The 11,678-nt window shown below is 34.3% G+C and overlaps 1 long non-coding RNA gene across 1 annotated transcript; it reads right to left on the reverse strand.

The window, feature by feature from the left end:
- Window positions 1-778: 778 nt before the first annotated feature.
- LOC105203444 lies at window positions 779-4,996 on the reverse strand. The gene is made up of 4 exons (XR_003268360.2): window positions 4,661-4,996; window positions 4,325-4,565; window positions 3,997-4,225; window positions 779-3,773 (listed from the first exon to the last, which is right to left on the reverse strand). It is a non-coding gene; the product is annotated as an uncharacterized LOC105203444 (long non-coding RNA).
- Between the last annotated feature and the right edge of the window lie 6,682 nt (window positions 4,997-11,678).

Below are 11,678 nucleotides of genomic sequence, written 5' to 3' on the forward strand. Positions count from 1 at the left end.
GGTATGATATACTTTTTAAATATGTTAATAAAAGTTTAAGCGTAAATTATATTTATACGTTTTTATTGCAGCAATATTTAAACAAATAAACGTATTTTATACACATAGCTAATTAAAGGTTTATTGAAAACGTATATTATTTTTGAAATGAAAAACATTTATAAATCATTTCAGAAACACCGAATACGGTTAAAATCCAAGACATTCAATTATTAATAGTTATTTTACACGTAAAAACATATTACCGTGCTCTCAAAAATCGAGCGATTTTCTTTGGTTTTGAGTCTCAAACATAGACTTTGTACTATGTCTATGGTCTCAAAGCTTTTTCGCGACGCCAGTCTTCGCGCCTTCGCGGCTTGCGCGGCTTCCACTAGGTGGCCATGCCGCGGGGGATTTTCTCGTGAGTCGAGTGCGGCCACAGGCATTATATCTAGGCGCCACCGTGACCGTCTTTCTAAATCGCATTTTAGTGAAACTTTTGGAAACTAATTGTTGTAACTTCGAGACGAATTTCGCTCTCGTTTTTTTTTAAATGTAATGTGTATGTGGTTCGCAGTCCCATATAAAATTTTATATTTTTACATGTAAGAATAACAATTTGTATTGTTATTAAATTTTGTACATAAATGTTTAATTCATATTTAATCTTTATTTAATCCTTTTAAACGAAAAAGAAGAAATATTGTTTTGGAAACTATAATTTATTACGTTTAATTATTGATGTATCAATACATATTTTATATGACTACATAAATCGTAGTGACTATTGGGCTCAAACAATTTTTCAATAGTTCTGTGTAATAGTTTGTCCCAATAATCCGCGAAGAAACTATGACGAATAATCCAATAGTTTTATTAATAGTTTTACTAATAGTTACAATAGTTCATTTCTGTAAGGGTACTTTCAAAATCGAGTAATTCAGAAAGAATTTCAGAAGTATCTTGAATATTTTTTTATTTTTTTTGGTTTTCAGGACTTCGTTCATTAACGTCTGCAAAAAAACTATTTTCATTGACAAATCCTATCCACGCTTCACTACTCTTCAAATCAGAGTCATTCACCATGCGAGCCCTTTCGCGCAATAAACTTATTGAATCAAAATTCATATGTATATATGACTTTTGCGATGAGGATTTTACTTTTCTGTCTGCTGAATTTAATATTGGTTTTCGTACTGAAGACTCAATATCTGCTGAACATTGCGGTGGTACGGACATTTGGGGAGAGAATTCTAAATGTTGATCTAATGATATACATGCAGCTGGAGTTGGATCTTGTAAAAAATTTCCTAATTCACTGTCAAATGAACATGAAGTTGGTGCAAATCCTTGCGACAAGAATCTTAGTTCGTCAAATGAACACGAAGTTGAAACAGCTTTTTGCCAAATTGATTCTGATTTTTTAGTGGATGAATGTTGAGTTCGAGCTGGTTTTTGCGAGGCTAATCATAATCCTTTCTCTGATGTATACGTCGTTGGTACCAGCTGCTTATAATTGTGATTAAAATGTTTCAATTTCGTTGCTACCTCATTAGTGCCAGAATATAAGTCATTAATATGCTCTTTCAAAAATCGAATTGCAGAACACGGTAAAGCAATACCTTCAAAAATTCTTTTCCTCATTTCAGCAAAATATCCTTCTTGAGAAGCTGTCGACGCATGTGATTGTATGCCAGGAAAAGTTGCTGCAGTCCATATAGGAAACTCTTTGGCAATTCGTTCAAGTGGCTGTATGAATTCCGGAAGATAAAAACCATTTACAGCCTTGCACTCCAGCTGCTTTTGCTGATTAGAAGGTGTTGAAATGGAAATAAGCCTTTTGATCCATTGATGAGTGAGGGTTAAATTCTAATTATCTTTTTCTTCAGCTAAATTCAAAGTATTTTTTACTTTGTCATCAACTTCGACGTTCTCTTTCGATGTCTCTAATTTCTTGATAATCTGTCCACGTTCAGTGATGTACTCCTCCAGAAGGCGTCTAGCTACAAAAACTGACATTTGTTTTTCTGACATCATTACACTGTCATCTTGATCAGGATGTAATGCAACAATACTTGTCAATCGAAATACATGTTCAAACTCTTGCACTGTTTGGCAGTCAATCATTAAAGCAATTGTATGAAGATAAAAACCTTTAGCAGCAGGATGGCGTAGATCTTTAATACATTTCCATCTAGCGACAGCAGCCATTAAATGAGCCACATCCGCTCTTATTAGAGTGTTAAATGGACGAGGTGTTTTATGACTGTCTTTCGTTGCCCATTTGAATAAAACGTCAACATATTCTTTTAGTGTCATGCGGTTAAATGTTTCACACATGGCCAGTAATAAAGCACGTCCTAAATCAACTGTAGATTCGTTTGGTATCGTTGCTTTACATGTTCGTATTCATTTTTGAAGCCAATACGTGATGAAAGCTGCGTCACGTTTTTCTGACAACATTTGATACACAGGAAGAGTTTTACCCTCAAAATTGATGGTAATTGTGTATAAAAATATGTGGCCAGTTTTTCACCCTGAAAAAATTTCAAATTTTTCTACCACTTTACTCGTGGCATTTAACAAATTCGGGAAAATCCCTTCTTTATTCGGCAGTATTCTTTTTCTACAAAAATTTGTTCTGGGCTGCAGTAAAAAATTTCTTTGCTCCAATATCGTGGATAGAATTGCTGTATCGGATGTCTCGTAACATATTACGGATGCTTGTTATCATATCCATTTTTTCGCCTAATTTAATACCGAGATCTTTCTTGTTACATTCCATCTTTGCTTGTCTGTAAATATGACATTTTTGTACCCACGGTGGTTCGTTCTCTCCAAATTCCATATTCTCCGCAAATAATTTTTGCTGATATCCTGCGACTCTTTTTCGTTTTAATTTTCGTCCAATTATTTTCCTTTCGGGACCATGCAATGGTCTCTTAACTTCTTCATGATAATCATTACGAGTATCACATGTTCTGATTATTAAGTGTAGTTTTCCATTGACAGATTTTTTGTCGGCAACACCAACAATTTTGTTACTACATTTCTTGCTTTTACATAATCCTTTAAACTTTAAATAGAAATCAGAGGAAGATTCAACATTATTTTTATTTACGTCCTCAAGTTCCATGCGCACGTACGACCATTTGCCCAGAAAAGCACATGGAAATTTGTACATATTCCAAAATGCTTTTGTGATTACATTTGGCCAAACCCATGATTTTTATCTTTTTTGATTAGAAATCTGCTCGGGCTTTATTTGTTCCCACTCTGTAGGTGAAAGAACTAGAGGGAAGAAATCAACATCAACGTCTTCATTCTCGTCGAAAGATGATTCATCCAACTCAGAATTCCCTGATGATTCCTTAACGGTAACATCTTCAACGGTTTTGAACATAGGAGGTTGGATATTTATACCCAAGTTCTGACGGGGAAGGTACCGATAGCGCACAGTACTATTGCACACAGCCAATCACAGCGGCTGGTGCCTAGAGATATTCTTCTGTTCAAGCGCTATGAGTGGTTGTGAGTGGCTTGTGTGCAATAGTACTGTACGCTACCTTCCCGTTCTGACGAGCTGCTTGAAAATTCCCATTTTTATTTTCTGTCACATGTGTATAAACTGAATGCAGTTTCCATCTTCCATTTAGATCTTTGCTCATGTCTTTCCAAACTTTTGCAGAACTCGAAGGAAAATTATTGGTATTCAAATATTGCATATATTTCTGAAATAGCAGAATTGCTTCTCGATTAGAAACCTTACAAGGCCGTCCTATCCGTCCCATCTAAAAAATAAAGAAAAAATATTATATATTACTTTCAACATTTAATTATTACAGCAATTAGAGGAAAATAACTTATGAATCGTATTGTCTTAATAATATAGTCCTTTGTTTTCATTGTTCGGTCTGCAATTAAATTATCGGCGCAAAGAGGTGTTATATATTTTTAAAAATATTGTTACAAAACATGCGTTTATTATGAAAAATTATAATAACCGTATCTTACCTTAAAAAATTTCTATAGAAACGTTTCTTTACGCTTCCCGATGAACGTAACAAGAATATGAAGCAAATTTTTTACAACAAAGTATAAATCATTTGGTATGGCATGTCGTAATCTTTACAAATCAAAAATTTTGTGGAAAAATTACATTTCGATTTACGTTAAATATCACCCAAAAATAAACAATTTTTTTATTGATAGCTCACTCAATTTTATATTTCAACAAAGCTTTCTGTAACAGAAAAAATCAAAGTACTATCAAAATTTAAAGTTTGGTAATATAAATCATATATACACATATAAATAGTAACGCAATGATTTTATTGCATACCTTAACGTACATCGGTGCCAACTTAACCTCTCTTGTATGGTCATTCTATTATAATTATATATGTGAAAATCTACAACGCCTTTTACAGACTTTAGAAAATGTCGGATAGATTTTCTTGCGTAACCGTCTTCATTAATTTTCTTTTCAATTCCTGGTGAATGATCTCAATTAATGTAACAGCAATATTTGTAATCAGAAGATTTGCTTCCATCTCTTTAAACAGCGATTCTTTGAAAGCTTTCTGCAATAGAAAAAAACAAGGTACTATCAAAATTTCAAGCTCGGTAATATGAATTATACATTTATATATTGTAACGCAATGATTTTATTACTTACCTTGACATACATCGGTGTCAGCTGAAACTCTTTCGGAGGATATTCTATAAATTAAATATGTGAAGATGTATGCCTTTTACACACTTCAGAAAATCGCGGATTATAGATTTTTCTGCGTAACCGCATTAATTTTCTATTCAATTCTTGAAAGATCGTAATGTAACAGCGATATTTGTAATCAGGAGAATTGCCTGCACCTTTGTAAACAGCAATTCTTTGAATAAAAAAGACAAAAGGAATTCATCATATGTAAAGCCTGTTTTATGCAGGCCGTAACCGTTAACTTATGCCGGTAGCGGTAAGAAATTAGCCAATCATAATCGATTTATAGAAGAATAGTCGACTATGATTGGTCAATTTCTTACCGGTTTCGGCATAAGTAAGCGGATACGGCCTGCATAAACCAAACTTTATTCGATCGACACTACAGTGTAACTGAGGTGCAGATAATTTATTTATTATAAAATCTTAAAAACCAAATTACAAAAATCGGCTCTGTACAAAGTTTTATAGCTATATAACAAATAAGCTAAAAAAAGTTTCATTGCAAAATAATGCTTCTACGAGACACAATATGCTTGAGTGTACCCAGCCAGAAATGATTAGTCGAATCGACGTCGATTCGACGTCGATAACACTGGTCGATCGATGGTCAAAATGTGTAGTCGATTCGACTTAAACATGGGCTTAAATTTCGACCAGTCATCGACAAGTCGATTTGATATCGAATTAATACTAATTTCTAGCGAGAAATGACCTATCAAATCGACATCGAAATAATATCATTTTGATGATTTTGATGTCGAATCGATGTCGAATTGACGTCGATTTTGTCATCTTTTCTCACTGGGAATATCTAGAGATGAGATTATAACAGGTAATATTAACGTGAACTTGAGTAATATCGAAATGCTATTTATTACTGTAATATATTACTTTAATATGTGAATAAAATGTTGAGTGAAAATATAAATGCATATGTGTATTTGCCAAACAAAATATAATTAGAAATGCTTATCTGTTTCGTTGAACTTTTTATCACGTCTTCCAAGACCTTCATCATCTTGTTTTTGATATAGAGCATTCTTTAACCATTGTCCTATGCATAATGATAAATCCGTAACAAATACATTAGGTCTCTTGCTATGAATTGCGCCTAGAAATAAAGTGTTTTGTGTAAAATTACTAAACACAAATAAGAAATATTTGAAGGCAAAGTATTTTCCTACTATTATAAAAAATACAAATAAAATTTATAAAGTAATATCCCACATAGAAATTGACCTCCAGTGGATGTCCATCGCCCTTCCATACCTCCATGGGACGTCTATCTCCATGGTGGAAGTCAGATGGACGTCTATTAGAAGTCCATGAAGCCTCTATAGCTCCATGGGATTTTACTTCCATCGTGGAAATTAGATGGACGTCCATTAAAAATCCATAAAACCTCCATAGATCCATGGAATTTTACTTCCATCATGGAAGTCAGATAGACCTCCTTCAGACATCCATCCAACCTCCATAGCTCCATGGGATTTTATTTCCATCATGGAAGTCAAATAGATCTCCGTTGGACATCCATCCAACCTCCATAGCTCCATGGGATTTTATTTCCATCATTGAAGTCAGATGGACGTCCATTAGAAGTCCATTAAACCTCTAGAGCTTCATAGGATTTTACTTCCATCATGGAAGTCAGATGGACGTCCATTAGAAGTCCATAAAATTTCTATAGCTTCATGAAATTTTACTTTTATCATAGAAGTCAGATATATTCCATAAAGCGTATAATGCGCATGACGTTATCCTTGTTGATCACTAGAAGTTAAACAAGGATAAAATGTTATATTACGTATATCATGCGCTCGCTGTACGGAATTTGATCATTATCTCTTTATCAAAATAATTATGCAACTAATTTGTTTATAACAATTATAACAACTATGACAATTAAAAAAGCGTCATATATGTTTTTTTAGTAATTTTTCTCGGTGAATCGATTGGCGCAATCAGTTCTCCTCTACAGTCAGTTTTGACAATTTGTTTATAACAACTAATTGCAAAATTAACTTTGGCAACGGGCTTTTTACGTCATTAATGTTTTTTCATGCTTTGATACTATTTCTAATTGTTGTTTTTTGACTGATTTGGCCATGGGCAGAAACAAGTTTTAATTATTTATATAATTTATATTAAAAATATCTAAGGCTAAATAAACAAAAGGTTAATAAGAGTGTTCGCGCGATACCCAAGACGCCAGTTTTTTCTTGTTCAAATCAGCTTTACTTAAAATATAACTTTTTATTAACAATCTCACAAGTGTACGTTTAGCTCAGTGTTAAGATACTAGGTTATCGTTCCGAAGATCTTAGGTTCGAATCCCGCCGGCGCCGATGCGTTTCAAAAATTTATAAAATAATACGTAATTGTAATTAGTAAATTAAATGTTATATGTGAAACAGTGAATACAGATTAAGCTATAAAAATAATAAAATTTGTTTTAAAAAAATTGTTTTTTACCGTCCATTAGATGTCCACTGAAGGTCCGAACCTCCACGGTACACGTCCATTAATAATCTAAGTAACATCTGCTGAGACTCCATAAAGCCTCTACTAATAATCCACGTGACGTCGGTTTGTCATCCACTAAGGCTCTATGAACCCTTTATTAATGATCCACGGAACGTCTAATGGACATCCGTTGTTAACGTCTAATGGACGTCCAATGGACGTGCGCAATGCGGAACTGTGGATGTCTAGTGGCCGTCCATTGGATGTCCATGGGACGTCCACTGGAAGGTCCGAACTTCCACGGCAAACGTCCATTAGACGTCCATTGGAGGTTTTAGTTCTATGTGGGATGTATTCACCTATAATCACTTCCCACAACTGTAATTTGCAAAAAGGTCTCTTTTGATTGCCATCGCAAATTGTATTTACACTCAAGAAAATTACTAATAGCTGCAGCCATAACTGAATACAATACTTCACTATCATTCACTTTAAATTCTTCTTTGGCTTTTACTTTCATTTGCGAAAAATAATATACCTAATATAATAATGTAAAAAAAAAAACATTATTTAACTAGAACAAACTATTTTACAATTAAAACATAAAATCAAATCAACATAGTAAAATATTCAAACAGACCTTTAGCTCTTGAAGAATACACCAATAACAGTGAGCGCTCACTCAACTGTAAGACGCAACAGTTTAAGAGACACAATTGCAATTCGCGCCAAGTCTAAAAATGTTGCGTAAGTGATGTATACTTATATTACCGTACACTGCCGTTTGATAATAGTAATAGTCATAATTAATCAACCTTGTTTGCACGATAATGATCAATGTGAGCGCATTTCGGGAATATATTTAATAATAATATAATAATATAATAATAAAAAACGTAATAAAAAAATCTTTTTTCTACATTTCTCATTTTACATAGAAAGCTTATAAAATTTAACAATATTTTAGGTTTTTAAAAATTCCTTTAGAAAAATTTTAAATACGATGAACTCTTATAATAATTATAAATGTTATAAGATATGAAAATTATTATAAATATACGAGGTGTGTTCAAAAAGTATCGCGAATTTTGAATTTTCGCGGGTTACGTATATTCGAATTTCGATATTTTTGTGGCGTTATGTTGGTACTCATGTCTCTCACTTATGCCGACAAGCTCGGCCATTTTGAATGTTCACTTAATTGTTGACAGCTGCTTTGCTTGCACGTGTTTTGGATAGTCTTCGATTTTTACCTATTCAAAAAAATGGATCAAAGAACCTGTATCAAATTTTGTGTGAAAAACGAAATTAAGTGCGCGGATGCATTCCGAATGTTGACTGTGGCATACGGAGAAGCTACCTTGGACCGAAGCAACGTTTATCGGTGGTACAAAATGTTCTCAGAAGGCCGAGAAGATGTGAACGACGAAGAGCGCCGGACGCCCGAGCACTTCAACAACAGACGAAAAAATTAATGAAGTGGAGAAAATGGTATTGGCCAATCGTCGAATCACCGTTAGAGAAGTTGCTGAGGACCTAAACATATCGATTGGCTCGTGCCATTCGATTTTTATCAATGATTTGGGCATGAGACGAGTCGCCGCGAAATTCGTACCAAAATTGCTCAATTGCGACCAAAAACAGCATCGCATGAACATTGCTAATGAGATGTTGGACTCTGTCCGCGACGACCCAAATTTGCTCCAGAGGGTCATAACTGGTGACGAATCGTGGGTTTATGGTTATGACGTGGAAACCAAAGCTCAATCATCTCAATGGAAGCTGCCGCACGAACCAAGACCGAAAAAAGCGCGCCAAGTTCGGTCGAATGTGAAAGTTTTGCTGACAGTTTTCTTCGATTGCAGGGGCGTGGTGCATCATGAGTTCTTGCCACAGGGTAGAACGGTCAATAAGGAATATTACCTGCAAGTTATGCGCAATTTGCGCGAAGCAATCCGCCAGAAACGCCCGGATTTGTGGAAGAACAAAAATTGGCTTTTGCACCACGATAACGCCCCTGCTCACACATCGTTGCTTGTGCGCGACTTTTTGGCCAAAAACAACACACTAATGATGCCGCAGCCACCGTATTCCCCAGATCTGGCCCCCTGTGACTTTTTCTTGTTCCCTAAACTGAAGAGGCCCATGAAAGGACGACGTTACGCTACGCTTGACGAGATAAAGACGGCATCGAAGGAGGAGCTGAACAAGATAAAAAAAAAATGATTTTTTGAAGTGCTTCGAAGATTGGAAAAACCGTTGGCACAAGTGTATAATATCTCATGGGGATTACTTTGAAGGGGACAAAATAGATATTCATGAATAAATAAATAATTTTTGAAAAAACACAAAATTCGCGATACTTTTTGAACACACCTCGTACATGTGTATGAAAAATGTTAGTGCAGCTTAGTGATATATTCATTTTAAATGCCCGGGAAAAAATATTTTATATATAAAATAAGTCCAAACATAAATATATACGATTATATATACTTACATGTAATTTATATTAGTGTTATGTATCTTTATATGTAAATAAATATTCATCCCACATAGAACTAAAACTTCCAATGGACGTCTAATGGACGTTTGCCGTGGAAGTTCGGACCTTCCAGTGGACGTCCCATGGACATCCAATGGACGGCCACTAGACATCCACAGTTCCGCATTGCGCACGTCCATTGGACGTCCATTAGACGTTAACAACGGATGTCCATTAGACGTTACGTGGATCATTAATAAAGGGTTCATAGAGCCTTAGTGGATGACAAACCGACGTCACGTGGATTATTAGTAGAGGCTTTATGGAGTCTCAGCAGATGTTACTTAGATTATTAATGGACGTGTACCGTGGAGGTTCGGACCTTCAGTGGACATCTAATGGACGGTAAAAAACAATCTTTTTTAAACAAATTTTATTATTTTTATACCTTAATCTGTATTCACTGTTTCACATATAACATTTAATTTACTAATTACAATTACGTATTATTTTATAAATTTTTGAAACGCATCGGCGCCGGCGGGATTCGAACCTAAGATCTTCGGAACGATAACCTAGTATCTTAACACTGAGCTAAACGTACACTTGTGAGATTGTTAATAAAAAGTTTTATTTGAAGTAAAGCTGATTTGAACAAGAAAAAACTGGCGTCTTGGGTATCGCGCGAACATTCTTATTAACCTTTTGTTTATTTAGCCTTAGATATTTTTAATATAAATTATATAAATAATTAAAACTTGTTTCTGCCCATGGCCAAATCAGTCAAAAAACAACAATTAGAAATAGTATCAAAGCATGAAAAAACAATAATGACGTAAAAAGCCCGTTGCCAAAGTTAATTTAGCAATTAGTTGTTATAAACAAATTGTCAAAACTGACTGTAGAGGAGAACTGTTTGCGCCAATCGATTCACCGAGAAAATTTACTAAAAAAACATATATGACGCTTTTTTAATTGTCATAGTTGTTATAATTGTTATAAACAAATTAGTTGCATAATTGTTTTGATAAAGAGATAATGATCAAATTCCGTACAGAGAGCGTATGATATACGTAATATAACATTTTATCCTTGTTTAACTTCTAGTGATCAACAAGGATAACGTCATGCGCATTATACGCTTTATGGAATCTATCTGACTTCTATGATAAAAGTAAAATTTCATGAAGCTATAGAAATTTTATGGACTTCTAATGGACGTCCATCTGACTTCCATGATGGAAGTAAAATCCTATGAAGCTATAGAGGTTTAATGGACTTCTAATGGACGTCCATCTGACTTCTATGATGGAAATAAAATCCCATGGAGCTATGGAGGTTGGATGGATGTCTAATGGAGATCTATCTGACTTCCATGATAAAAGTAAAATCCCATGGAGCTATGGAGGTTGGATGGATGTCTAATGGAGATCTATCTAACTTCGATGATGGAAGTAAAATTCCATGGAGCTATGGAGGTTTCATGGATTTCTAATGGACGTCCATCTAACTTCCATGATGGAAGTAAAATCCCATGGAGCTATGGAGGTTTCATGGACTTCTAATAGACGTCCATCTGACTTCCACCATGGAGATAGACGTCCCATGGAGGTATGGATGGGCGATGGACATCCACTGGAGGTCAATTTCTATGTGGGATATAATTATATAAAATTATATATGATTACATATAATATAATTATATATACGGACATATTTTACATATAAATGTACATAATTATATAATAATTATATATAAAAAAAATTTTTCCCGAGTGTCATTCTTTTATAACAAATGTAACAATTTTTAAGGTCCATTTATTGCTATTAAAAAGTTGTTAAATCATGCAAATGATGTATGCATCTCTACACTATTTGCAGATCAAAATTATATACAGGTTATCTGTTGATTTAATTGTGTATGCAAAAGAACACGTATCGCATTCCGATATCTCGACTTTGTAGTGCATAAGAACAATGTAATAAAAAAGTAAAATATATACTTCGCCTTCCAATTTATGT

Source organism: Solenopsis invicta, chromosome 2, assembly GCF_016802725.1.
Source record: "Solenopsis invicta isolate M01_SB chromosome 2, UNIL_Sinv_3.0, whole genome shotgun sequence".
NCBI classification, from domain to species: Eukaryota; Metazoa; Arthropoda; class Insecta; order Hymenoptera; family Formicidae; genus Solenopsis; species Solenopsis invicta.